Source organism: Rhinolophus hipposideros (genome assembly GCF_964194185.1).
Source record: "Rhinolophus hipposideros genome assembly, chromosome: 20".
Classification (NCBI taxonomy): Eukaryota; Metazoa; Chordata; class Mammalia; order Chiroptera; family Rhinolophidae; genus Rhinolophus; species Rhinolophus hipposideros.
Genome location: NC_138066.1, coordinates 32237240 through 32251448, shown reverse-complemented (window position 1 = coordinate 32251448; position 14209 = coordinate 32237240). Strand labels below are relative to the sequence as shown.

Sequence of the window (14209 nt, the reverse complement as noted above, 5' to 3'; positions counted from 1 at the left end):
TCTTCTAAAAAAAAAACTTACTTAAAAAGAAAGCCACTCTTTTCACTGTTTTTAGAAGTTCTTTTTCATAAAAATATATTATTTGTGTTAACGTGATACTTTTTTTAATACTTAAAAATATATTTCTAAAAATGTTTTGTTTTAATTTCTAATTTGATCAAAATCAACATATAAATCACAAACAAAAGCTCCTTGGGGTCCTCAATAACTTTTAAGAGTATAAAGAGTCCTGAGACCAAACAGTTTGAGAACCACGGCTCTCATGCCACCCACCCCAACACTGCTGACCCACCCCAACACTGCTGTTCGTACCAAATCTCCCTTCCCCCATCTTCAACCACAGTTGAACCTGGGACAGATATTTGGCCCAAGGGAAATCAAGCCTAAACTGACCAAATCAGGTATCACTTAGGAATCTGAATTAAGCCTCACAGATACTGAGTCTATTTATGTAGGAACCCCAGAGTCCACTAACTCTTATTGCTGAAGTCCTTGGAATTGTTTTGGTTCCAGCCCTTTCTGAGGCTTGGTTGGTCAGCCTTTCTTTGGATTCTAAGACAGCTTTTTCCTTTTGATAAATCTTTTATATGAGCTATTTTAAATAGGTTTCTTTTCCTCATGATCAAGAAAGCCTTAACACCATAGAACCTCAATGCCGTTACCAAAAGTATTTTATTTTGTGTCCTTATCTGAGATAAAAAATAGTAATGTTACCCTCCATTTGAAAGATCGTATCCCTATATAAAAATGAAAATCACTCAGAAAAACCCCTAAAAACTGAATGGAAATTGTAGGCTCATTAAGAACAAGAGACAAACTTAATGATCAGCTACTAGATAAGGCTCGATTTTTTTCTTTTTTGGAGAAGGCCATTCTATATATCGTATCAGGACACTTTAGACAACAAATGGTTTCATTAACATATACCAATCTGACAGGGTTTTTCAGGGAGGATGACAAACAGAAAAAGTACAAGGTTAGTGAGACTGGTCCTACCAGATATGAACAATTATTACAAAGCTATGATAATTAAGACAGCACAGTAGCACAAGATATAAAAACAGATTAATGGTACAGGATAGAGAATACAGATACAAACCTTCATATATTTGAAAACATAAAAGTGGCATTATAAAGTCGCAGCGGGTAGACATGGCTACTAAGTAAGTGATGCTGAAGTACCGGCTAATCCTCATGGAAAGAATATTAAATCCCGACTTCAGGTTTACCCTTATGGAAAAAAAATAAATTAGATCCCTACTTCATGCCAAATATCAAAATAAATTCTAGGTGAGAAAGAGATCTAAATGTGAAAAGCAAAACTTTAAAGCTTTTAGAAGAAAATATAGGACATAACCATTACCTCAGTATAGAGGAGAAACCCCTCATTAAGACAAAAAAAAAAAAAAAAAAACATACACCACAAAGGAAAAATATAGTAAATATGACTCTGTTAAAGTTTAAAACTTTGTTTCAATGAAAGATAAAATAAACTTGAAAAACAAAATAAAACACACCCATTAGGATGGCTATTATAAAATAAAAACAGAAAATAACAAGTATTGGGGAGGACATAGAGAAACTGGAATCCTGGGCACTGTTGGTAGAAATGTAAAATGGTGCAGCCATTATGGGAAATAGAATGACAGTTCCTCAAAAAAATTAAAAACAGAATTACCATATGATTCAGCAATTCCACTTCTGGATATATAACCAAAAGAACTGAAAGCTGGGTCTCAAAGAGATATATATGTTTACCCCCATGTTCATAGCAGCATGATTCACAATAGCCAAAATGTGGAAGCCACCCAAGTGTCCACTAATAGATGAATACACAAAATGTGGTATAGACATACAATGAAATATTCTTTTGCTTTAAAAAGGAAAACAATTATGACACATGCTGTAACATGGATGAACGTCAAGGACGTTATGCTATGTGAAACAAGCCTGACACAAAAGGACAAATACCGCGTGGCTCCACTCACATGAAATATCTAAGTAGTCAAAATCACAGAAACAGAAAGTAGTACTTATTTCTAAATACCAAGAATTATGTAAATCTCAAATTAAGGAGATGAATTGTTACATATACATTTTTTTCCTACAAATAAATAAATACAGACATACAGATAGGAAGAATTAGAGGCTTTCAGAGAACTACTGCAAGCCCTTCTTTGTTTGATGTAACTGGTGCCACAGCAGGAAGATTTATGCCAATAGCTTCTTAGAAAGAAACAGTCAGGAATAAAGGTCTTCATCGTCAAACAAGAGTTACTGTCTGAATGTTTAATTCCCACTCTGAGGTCTGCATCTCCCGAAGTGGCTTGACCAGCTTTGCCACACAGAGCAGCTAGGCAACACCTACCAATTCTATTAAAACGTGACCATAATTGTAAGAATGAAGGCGTAAGAGTTTCCTAGAGTCTATACTTTAGAATCTTTTTTCATATAATGGGAGCTTGCCAAAAACAAAAGTAAAGCTACTGGATCTCAGGAGCAAATGTGTCAGCGTAGTCTTTCAAAGTGATTCACCATGCCTGAAAACAAACATGAGAAAGAGGTGTGCTTCCCTGAATACACAACTAGAATTTAATATAGAGTCAGTATTGTTTTATGAAACCAGGTTGAAACTAGCCTTATAAAGTCTGGAATTAAGTGTGACAATATGGTAAAAAAAAAAAAAAAAAAAAAAAAAAGATTTCAGATAAATATCAGAATACTGTTATTCTCAGGCTTCGAGTAACTTGAAATCAGGGAGATTACTCAAAATACCACTACCTCGTGAGAGTCTAACAAAACATTTTCTGCTAAGACAGGAATTAGTCCCGCCACTAAAACCAGCTTACAGTGCAGGTCCCCTGTATCTTTCATTTGCATTAACCTTCATTAGTGTGGTGGAGTTTCAGAAAACACGGATGCACTGACATTTCTCCTGAGTCTACAGTACAAGATAGAAATCCACAGGATTCAGCACTGTTCCAGACCCTGAGTTAAGACAGCTAGAAAGTAGAGTTAATGGCCTATCTAAAATGTTTCCCTAATTAAGAACAATTTGTCTCACTCCTTTTTTATTATGAAAATCTAGTGATAATGAAAAAAATATGCTATTACAGCATAATATTACATAACACTCCAACTGTGTGGAGAAATGCATGTAAACAAGGAAAATTGAGGAAAGACAAATACATACTTGTGCATATACACACACGAATGTTTTTATATAACAATCAAAACCCCACATCTCCCAGAAAGCTTATAAACAATTTCAGTCTCTAAATTTCATTTTGTGTACCTTTCATCTCATAAAAACAGCACGGTTGCTCATGAGAGAAGAAAATTCCCCGATCTCTTCTACAGCTAACCTTATATTAAGGAGGGCAGGGGGGCAGGGAAGCAATGCTCTCTTCAGAGATACTACCTGTCTTTCACAAAGAGTATTCAGGACAAGGAATCTGTGAGGTGTAAGACCCAGAATCCAGCAATGCCAAGTGGCACAGAAGTGAGTCAAACACTAGATGCATTGTGTTAAAAATAAAGGCACCTTTAGTTTTTAGAATTTGGTTCCAGAAGCTCCATAGGGAGATGAACAACATAATTTATTAAAAAAGAAAAAAAGTGACACTAACACACACACACAGGTGAGGGTTCCACATCCAAGACAGGAAAATAGTGAGTCAGGAACCCCTTGGACCAGAGAGCAAAGAGGTGCTCATACACAAAACTTAAAGGGCTCTCACAGGCCAAATATGAGACATTTTGAGCATTATAAAAAGTCTGTAATTGTTGGTAAAACACAGAATAAATGAAAATCCATGAATTTATAATGATACTAAAACAAAGATAGTGAAAAAAGAAACAATTCATTTGCCACGATTAGAGTTGATTCTTTTTTTTTTTTAATTTTCATTTATTTTGAGTGTGTTTTTCCAGGACACATCAGTTCCAAGTCAAGAAGTTGTTTCAATCTATAGTTGTGGAGGGTGCAGTTCACATGCGGGGAATGAACCCTGGTGTTATGAGCATCGAGCTCTAACCATCCGAGCTAACCAGACACCTGAGTTGATTCTTATACCATCCATTTCCTTTACTCAGAAAATTGTTAAAGGGAAAAATTGAGAATTTACCTGAACTTTCTGGTAGAAATTATAATTTATTCCTAACTGACGAGGGAAACTTTTACAGAATATTGGGGGAATGACAGGATTAGAAAATTACCGTTTTGCAACAAGCAAAGAAATAACTGATTCAGGCAAGAATCATTAGATGAAAGGTTGCTGGAGAAGTGTAATAGTGTGGTGCCAAAATATCACCACTCTGCAGATTACTTGCTACCGTTTCCCCGAAAATAATACCTAACCGGAAAATAAGCCCTAGCATGATTTTTCAGGATGACATCCTCTGAACAAGCCCTAATGCATCGTTTGAGCAAAAATTAATATAAGACCCGGTCTTATTTTCGGGGAAGCACGGTTATTACAAAGAGAAAAATAAGTCTTCACAATGGAGAGATCTAGTATTTATCATCTTTAAAAAATGATCAAACTCAGCATCATTAATCGTGGGACAGGATGTTTCTCTTATCGTGACACAGTATGAGATACAGAGCAACACCTATGAAGTATTCTTATCAAAAAATATTTAACCTGAATCTAATCAAGCCTTTAAACTTCACTGCCAGTTTATAGGAAATACAGGGATAAAGGAACAAACTACATGAAACTGTGAGGAAACAATCAGAAAATTCCAGATGTGACATATTCTGTAAGACAAATGGCCCAGTCTCTTCAAAAAGTAAATATCATGTGGCTTCTAAATAAATTGTTCTAGATTTAAAAAGAGATGAGAGAGACACCATTGGAGAAAAAAATACCAATAGCTAAAAGGTGTCTCCTTCGAGACAACTGGGAAAATCTGAACATGAACTGGACATTAGATGGTATTAGGAAATTACTGGTAATTGCTTTAACTTGACAATATATTTTAAGAACAATTAAGTAAAACAATATTTTTATTTTAAGATGTATCTAATGTATTTAAGGTACTAAGGTATCATGAGGTCTGTAATATATTAATAAAAATTTACATATTATATATATAAACATACATGCACATTGATAAAGCAAATATAGCAAAATGTGAACAACTGTTGAATCTACGGGATAACTGGTATAAAAGTGATTAACTGTACAAGTCTTTCAATTTTTCTGTGCATTTAAAATTTTTCACTTAAACAATTGTAAAAAAAAAAAAAAAAAAAAGGAGGGGGAGGAAACGCAAAACGCACTTCCTCCAGGAAGGCATCCCAAATGAACTCTCCAAACCTTAATCACTACCATGTTTCCCAAAAAATAAGACCTAGCCAGACAATCAGCTCTAAGGCATCTTTTGGAGCAAAAATTAATATGAGACCTAATCTTATATTATAATATATATTATAGTAAAATAATATAGTAAAATAATTACTGATATTATAGTAAAATAAAACCAGGTCTTATATTAATTTTTGCTCCAAAAGACGCATCAGAGCTGACTGTCTGGCTAGGTCTCATATTCGGGGAAACATGGTAGTAGTTTACAAAGTCCTCTCTGCATAGAGACACAATGTATTACTGTTACCGTTCTGTTGTCTAACTGTTCTATGATTATTTCATATATTAAGTAGATTTGTTTTTCCAACAAGACTGTAAGCTCCTTCAGGCACAGACATCTTTTAATAGTTTTCTATTTCCTTACAGCTCATAGTGAAGTATTCTACAATTGGTAGACGTTTAAAAAGTACTAGTAAAAATATTCTGCGTAGGTACTCAGTAAAGTACCTTAACTGAGTTAGCTTTTTAATTACTCAACAGAATGGCAGTTCACTTGTATAAACAATTTTGAGTCACAGCTATCAAACAAGATCATAAAACATCACTTATGGGCTTAAAGAATTTCACACAGAAAAACTAGCTCTAATAGTTAAAGAAATTAGAATATAGGTTTTACATGTCTTCCTAGCACTGTCATGCACTTGCTGTGTTATCCAGGCATCTGACTTTATTCTCATGACATTATTCTTCAGGCGAATAGTATCTTCCACCACCACTCCCATCTGCAAAACAGCGACGATATTTATCCACAACTTCTGGGTGTAATGAAGCTTAACAAGCTACATAATGAAGTTTAAAATCTTACATAAAAGATTGCACAAAAGTTTTTGACAATACAGTGTTGGTAAGGAAAGAGATAGTCTCATACTCTGCTGGCAGGAATATAAATTCATACAACCTCTGTGGAAAGCAATTTAACAATATCTAACAATATTAAAAACGCATATATCCTCTAAACACTTCCGTTATGAATTTACCCAACAGACATCCACGTACACAAAAAGTACATACAAGGAATTAATTGCAGCTCTGGAAACAACTTAAGTATCCAATAATAAAAGTTGGATGAATGATGGTACATCTATGCAATGGAATACCTGCCTTCTTTCAAAAAGAGGTACTCTATGTACTGTATGGAACGATGGCCAAGATATATTAAGTGAAAAAAGAAAACTGCAGAATAATGGGTATAAGTTTACATCATTTGTATAAAACAACAAATAAAAACAAAACTATCAAAGAATATATAGTTGTATATGCTTGTAAAAGCACTTTCTCTGGAAGGGTAAACAAGATACAGGGAACAAAAATCTCCCTTGGGGAGGGTAACTAGATGGATAGGGAGGGCAGTACAATAAAGATTTTTCATTCTCTTTGTGTATCCGTGTACTTTTTGAATTGTGTTTCATATGTATGTACGTCTTAACCATTTTAAAAAGTTATTTTTAAAAAAGCCCAGCTCTGCACCAGTAAGAATTATTTAAAGAAATTCATCTTAATCCTAAAAGCATTTCATGCGTTGGTACCATAAAAATTTTAAATGAGGTTTCAGTAGCTTCAACCAGACAAAATGTTTCCAGTTAAAAACAAAGCATCCTAGATGATGGAAGCCTACTGAGAAAGCATATGGACATTTATTACCTCAACAGTTCTAATTCCAAGATTTTACCAGAACCTGATGAAAGTCTGGACATAGGCAACATTAAACATCTTCAAGTACCAAACTAACTACTATAAAGAGCTCTAAAAAGAGAAGTCACCCAAGTACCAAATGGACACCAACGACCCTCACCCTCTAAGTGTGGGCCTGTCTCAGGAACTTATACTCCCCAGTGTTCACACAAGAAAAAAAAAAAAGATGAGTCTCCAGCTCTTTCCCAGGACACAGGATGAGATATGCCCCCCAAATTCCTAGCTTTCCTTGTCGTCTCCTAGCTCCACTGTAACCATGGCAACAGAAAACCACAAAAGACAGCTGAACCATGCAAAGGCTAGTTAAATGGGGAAGTGAAAAAAATACATATATACTTTAAGGCCCAAGAACATAAGGTCCTTGAGTTAAAAACGGCAACCCTAAAAGCCTTGAGAGTATACCCAAGAAAGGACACAAAGAGAATAGAAAATAAGGCCTACCAATGTATCCCATTCCCAGTTATCCAGACAGGAGACAGGATTAGCCAAGACAAAACAAAAACACACAAAATGCCCCCCCACTCCCCAAATTTAGCTATTCATTTCAACGCTACTCCAGCATACCTTCTGTTTCTAAGAGTTTATCATTTCCTTACCCTGGTCTGATGGCAGAGGTAAGCAGCAGCAAAGTATGCAAAAGCGTGAAGCACATTAAAGGGCCGTGAATAATCTGCCAACTGAAAACCCAGGGCCTAGATCACTGAAATATCACTGTACTTCAAAGTTCCTTGTTTTCAACTGCTGTTCACTCCTTGCCAATGTGAAAGAAACTTACTTAAAAGTGAAAACCTCCACTGGGTAAGTTATCATCCCCCAGTAGTCTCAGATGGCTTTTGTTTGCATGGGATGTTCAGAGCATCAATAATGTACAGCTAAAACAAAAGCGCTAAGGAAGATCTTTTACAATGCGAGAGGCAAACAGGTCACACGAAGAGGGCTGGAAAGGAGAGAACCTGGAGGTCTTGATTTACAGCTACTACTCTAAGCCTTATATCGTGTGCTCTCTCTCTCTCTACCTTATCTCGTTGGGTGACGATGATTAAGAATTTTACTGAAAAGAAAACCCGCCCTTCCTTTCTTTTTTATGACTTAGTCCTGCTCAGAGAATCGACCAAAATCCCCTGCCAGAGTAACTGAGTAGGTTGGAGTGCCTACTCCTAAATTTAGGGGATGTTTGCATCAAAGGTACAGCATGATGATGAGAGCAAAGAAAAGTAATGCTAGAACCAGAAGCTGCGGCGGCAGTTTCAGACGAGGGGTCAGCGTGGGGCACGTTAGCTCCGGGAGGAGTTTGTAGCCTGGGAGTCTCTAAGGTAACACCAGACGCGAACAGTGCGTTGTCAATAAATCCCTCAAATAACTTAAATTCTCCCTGTTGGACAGGAGCGACAGGCTCAGTATCGGGCAGCAACTCTAGCCCACTGCCTGGGAAGAAGGCAGACGCGTGGTCAAGGGGCTCTTTATCCCGCAGGTCCCTGCAACACCGCGATGCGCATGCGCCCCGAGGGCAGCGAACAAGCACCCCGAGCTCGTTCACACTCGCGCATGCGCAGTCACCCATCTCGCCGCAGGCGACAGCTCACTATTTGGCAAGGGGGATGGGGCTGGGAAAATGATGGGGGGGCTGAAGGCAGGGGGCGCGTTTGTGTCTCCTGAATGCTTGGGATTGGAAGAAGGAACGGTTGATGAGGCTCTGGCATTAACAAGCCACGTAACCCAGGATGTGGGAAATGGGACAGAAAAGAGTATGTGTGTGGCTGGTGGGGGGGGCACAAGAGTCGTGTGGGGGGGGGGTCAGTCACCTCTTAAGGGAGGCGCCCCCCCCCACTCCGACAGGACAACCCTCTCCCTCGACTCTCCTCCCCCCACTCACCTGAGAGCGGCGGCGACAGCTGCTGGTTCCCGTCCCCCTGCGCTCGCCTCATACTGTCCGCAACATCCGGGACCTGCGGGACCGCCGATACACAAATACACACACACTAGGAGCGCGCACACTCACACACATATACACACATCGACACACACCGGCCGGGGCGTCATGGCGTCAGCACGTCGACGCAGAGAGCGCGTACCCGCCGGGCCCCACCCCGCGCGGCCTCCGCCTACTCTACTCCCCTCCTTTCCCCTCCCTGAGTTCTCCTGCCCCTCCTCCTTCTTCCTCAAGACTCCGCCTACTTTTCCTGCCGCGCATGCGTCCCAAGGGGTCTCACGGGGCCCGGGGATTTGAGGGGAAGGAGGGGCCTTAGAAGAAAGAGGCGGGAACGCGGAGGGGATCGCGTACAGAGCGCCACAGGCTGCTCGGAGGTGCGAGGACCAAAGAGAGGCACAGCGAGGGAAGGGTCGGGGGTGGGCAGCGTAACAATACCCGCCTGTAACAACAGCAGCTTATGTATGCAAGCAGTTTACGGATGACCAACGACTTTTGCGTGTGTTACCTCGTTTTTTCTAACCAACTCTGTTAGTAAAAGGTTTTTTTGGACTTTATGATAATGCTGGACGTTCTTTCAAGTAACTTAAAATTTAGCATTTGGAAACAAAAATAACAAGTACTGTGTTGGGGGAAGGAGGTGAGCATAAGTGACAACTAAAAGGAAGCTGATGCAGTGATAATTTGTGGCCTTGGACACCTGAGTCCCCAGGTGGCCTCACATCCTAGTTCCCAAGGGCCATTAGTAATTCCTGAGTTTAGTTAAAAATAATAATAAGTCTCAGAGCATCTTGGCCCTGTGAGAAAAAAAAATGTCATCTCCCGTTATAATAACGTCAGTGATAGAATATTTATTATTGCTACAATTCTTTTCTTTAACGTAAACTTTAACAATTATTCCTGTTGAATCAAGCCAAATAATCTGGAGCAGGCATAATCTCGACACACGCACACAAATGCCTGAGGAGGCATTCTACCCCAAAGAGGAACCTGTGGGTCATGGGGTGACAAAGTGTGGGCTCTGCCTCGGGAACAGCTTCCGGAAGCCCTGCTGCTGTGGGACTGTCTCCAGGAGACAGTGCTCGCGGTCTCTGGCCACGTGCATGCTGGCGCCGGGTGGCTGGTGAGTGTTCAGCAAGGAAGGTTGGGAGCCCCTGTGCAAAGCCACAGGGGTTTGGAAATAAACCCCTGACAACACCAGGCTGTCTTCCCGTTTCAAAAACACAAGCAGACCCTATAATCCAACAGCTTAAAATATCCTAGGAATCATGGACTAAAATCTTCCAAACTCCTAGAGTTTGCCCAACCAGAATTTCAGTAAAAATGATCAAGAAATGGAGATCCTAAACTCGACAGTGATGTGGTTAGTGTCTGCCCTGCTTGAAACAGAAAGAGCTTTGGTCACCTATTAGGCTGATGCGTGAAACTTTCCAATTAGATTTCACTCAACATCATCAACAAACATTCATTCCTTTAGCTGAAGCCAGCAAGGTTTTCAGTCCTTGTGAAAATTCAGAGTGTCCCACAGGTAACCCAAAAACCAGTTGCTAGTAACTGACTCGTGATGTCAGGAGGCTATTTAATTCCTGTTGTCTTGACTTCAGATTTCACAGGTCAGCAGAGACGAAAGAAAAGGAGTGCTGCGTGGAGATTAGAGCACAGAGGTAGGGAAAGGGTGCAGGAGGAGGAAACTGGATGCATGGACGACATAACTTTAGCTGCCTCACAGCTGGGGCTAATCATTACAGCTTAGTCAGATTCCGCCTGGGACTTGGGAGGGGACTTCTCGAGGCTAATGAGTCTGTGCTCACAGCTTGTCCGGGCTGGCCCTGAATCCCCAGAGATCTAGAAGGACATAAGAGTCCTATCCCCATCTGTAGCCTGGTGCGATGAGGCTCCCGTTCTACTGAGAACCATACCGCCCACCTGAGATGTGATCCCATCAGCCTCTGTACAAAGGACTTTGATTTGGTATGGATCTGATTAAATGACTGTCGATGTCCTTGGAAACACTGTGTGGAAGAATTTTAAACAGCTTCTCCTTTTTAATATGCAGTTCCTCTTAGGTTTTAATTATTTTGTTCCTACATTTTCCCTTTCAATTTACTAAAATCTAGAAATGTAATTAGAGCAGAGGCTGGGCTCAGAGAAAGCTGCCAGGATTTCTACAACATGATTAAATATACTAGGCATCCCTTTAGTGTGGGACTGAAAAACAGGATTCTCATTATTATCTTTGCTTATCCCGGGAAGAATCGGCACCACATACAGATACAGATTTATTGAAAATGCAGCACTAATTAAAAACTCACCCAGCCTCTTCAGGAGATTTGGGGGGGGGGGAGTGCAGTTATTTAATTATTTCCTCCGTTTACTGTTCTGTTGTAACCACGACAAGCAAGAAGACCCCCTTGCTCTGTCCTCAGAATAACATTTTTCTCTCCTCAGGAGGGGCTTAATGAGGCTTTTATCTGTGCAGCAACAGTCAAGCTTACAATGGCACTGCTCCTTGTGATGGTAGGAAACATGCAGAACTCGTTTTCTTCATTCCAAACCACAAGTGACAAAGTGTTCATTGGCCATCAGGAGCCAGGTCTGTGCAAGGGCTCTGTCCCAAATGAGACCCTGAGATGCCTGGTACTTATTCTGCCAATGAAGATCTTCGGGCTCCATTTTACAGTCTAGTCAGCAAAGCCATGTTTTCCCCTGAAGCAATAGGGGAGGTAGAGGCAGGCAGGATGGAACAGAAGATGAGTACAAACTCCCATCTTGGTTGTAAGCAGTGTTGGAAGATGAAGTCCTTTCTCCTCTCTAGACAGTTATTTAGTTGGCCACTCAATTCACGCCCCGCCCAGTGACCTCCCATGGTGGAGGCCTGCATGGACATCAGAGATGGATATACAGGACGATCCTTAGTAGGAACTCTGCAGTACTCTGCAGGTCTCCAGTCTAAAGAAACAGACAGATGACACACCCTGAGACACAGGTGTAAGAGCATACACAAGGAAGCACACCAACAAGAATATACATTGATGTGGTTATGCTGGGGCCGCAATGGGGTTACTAGAAAATCGGCAGTGGAAAAATATTTATTGATTAGATTTCAGTGAGGCAGCTGTGGCTTAATGAATGCGAGCTAGCCTCCTTGTCTGGAGACTCAAATTCAAACCCAGCACTAACACTTGCTATAATACAAACTTGGACAAACCTCTTCAAGCCTCAGTTCTTCTAATTGAACAGTGGAGAAAATGCCCACTGTATCACATTGTTGTGAGGATTAACTGAAATAATATTGGAACATAGCACAGTCCCTGGTTAAGAGTAAACCCCACTTATTTATGGATATGTTACTGAATGTGGATTTTTAGGGTAAGTGTTCATATACCTGCTGGTCTACAGGCGCCACTCCAATCTGTGCACCATGCTCACTCCTTTTCTCTATGCCCCTCCTTAGAATTCTTTGGGAAGCCTAAAATCAAGGAAACAGCACAGACTTCTCCGCCAGAACATTGTCACTTGCTAGCTGGGGTCCCTCAACAAGCTCTTTAATTGAGGAGTCTGTTTCCTCACAGACTGGTCAGGGTTTCTGGTTGCAACTCAAATAGAAGTTGCAAAAACTGCACCAACTCTGGCTGTATCAACCCAAACTAGAATTTACTGAAGGAATATTTCTGGCTGCCAGAATTGACAAGAGCTGAAGAATCACAGTTGGAAATTCGGCTGAAAACCAAATGCTAGTGGAGGAAGAACAATCTTCTTTAGCAGGACATTCTGGCCCGGAAGTCCAACTGCTGGGCACTGACACAAGTGCCACCACCAGACACATGGCCACAGCTGCTGCCACTGGAAAGGATGTTTAATTTTCCTTCCGCCTTTGTGCCCCATGCTGCAAACCCAAACCCAGGCAACAGCACCCTGTGGGCCGCTCCTAGGCCACATCCTGAGCCCCAACTTCCATGGTGGACAACAAAGAAAGGTCTTGCTGCCACAGTGTCTACGGTGTAATAGTCAGTACTTCTCGCTGACACTATCCACAGCCAGCGACTCACCCCAAATGGGAAGCAGATCACCCCAACCCTCCCATCTCATTTGTGAAATGGGGCATTCATCAAAAGGTAATAAGCAGCATCGAATGACATGACAATTGTTCAAAAGTGCTTGGCATATAAAAGACATTCTGCTACTTTACTTGCCTCTTTAATTGAAAACAAAAGGTTTGGAATGGTGTGGGTATCTGAGGATTTAATCAATGTGCTTATAGATATTGAAGTTTTGAGTTTTCAACATGGAAAAATGGCTAGGAAACATGATATCTGAAGAGTGCAGTGGCCAGCGAAGAAGCAATAGTGGGAAAAAGAGGAGAGGAAATGGTAAGGTTGAGTCTGGCTTTTCTTTGATTTTTGTCTTGACAAAAGATGGACTGACGACACAGCTCCATCTCCATTTCATTCATCTTTATAACAGGTCTAAAAGTTGCCTGAAGTCATTGCTTCAGAGTAAGTTTTAGAGGATTAATATTTGTTTTCAATAAAGAATATATTACTGGGGCCGGCCCGGTGGCTCAGGCAGTTGGAGCTCTGTGCTCCTAACATTGAAGGCTGCTGGTTCGATTCCCACGTGGGCCAGTGCCAGATGGCTCAGTTGATTAGAGTGCGGGCTCTCAACCACAAGGTTGCCAGTTCAACTCCCGCAAGGGATGGTGGGCTGCGCCCCCTGCAACTAACAATGGCAACTGGATCTGGAGCTGAACTGCGCCATCCACGACTAAGACTGAAAGGACAACAACTTGACTTGGAAAAAGTCCAGAAGTACACACTGTTCCCCAATAAAGTCCTGTTCCCCTTCCCCAATAAAATCTTTAAAAAAGAAAGAAAGAACATATTACTAATATAGATTATAGTCACTGTTACGAATTATTTTCAGTGATATTTTTGGTTCTATTCTGAATGAGATTGATCCACCACCTGTTGGCATTTGCCCTAAAATAACACTTATCTAAATGTAGATAATTAGTTTAGCATAAACACATTTTTTTCTCTGCCTCAACTCAAATACTAGAAATTACTTTGGATTTTACAATTTTAAATTACCTTTGTCATGGTTCTACTTTATCAAGGTGAATTGATTTCAATTGAAAGTTTACTCTACATTAGAATCCTATTTGAAAAAGGGAATTTAATCTAAAATTCAATTACAGAAGGTCTGTGCCAAAGTGAAC

At 40.4% G+C, this 14209-nt stretch overlaps 1 protein-coding gene across 3 annotated transcripts in view; it reads right to left on the bottom strand.

The window, feature by feature from the left end:
• Positions 1–9246, bottom strand: part of SPOP (speckle type BTB/POZ protein) — a 62372-nt gene extending 53126 nt beyond the window's left edge. Inside the window, exons 1-2 of one of the 3 annotated variants that reach the window (XM_081029044.1) lie at positions 8938–9246; positions 5989–6094 (exon numbers count right to left, since the gene is read on the bottom strand). The gene's annotated coding sequence lies outside the window, so the exon portion shown is untranslated. The remainder of the gene's footprint in view (positions 1–5988; positions 6095–8937) is intronic. The other 2 variants (XM_081029043.1, XM_081029045.1) reach the window with 2 other exon arrangements.
• Positions 9247–14209: the final 4963 nt, after the last annotated feature.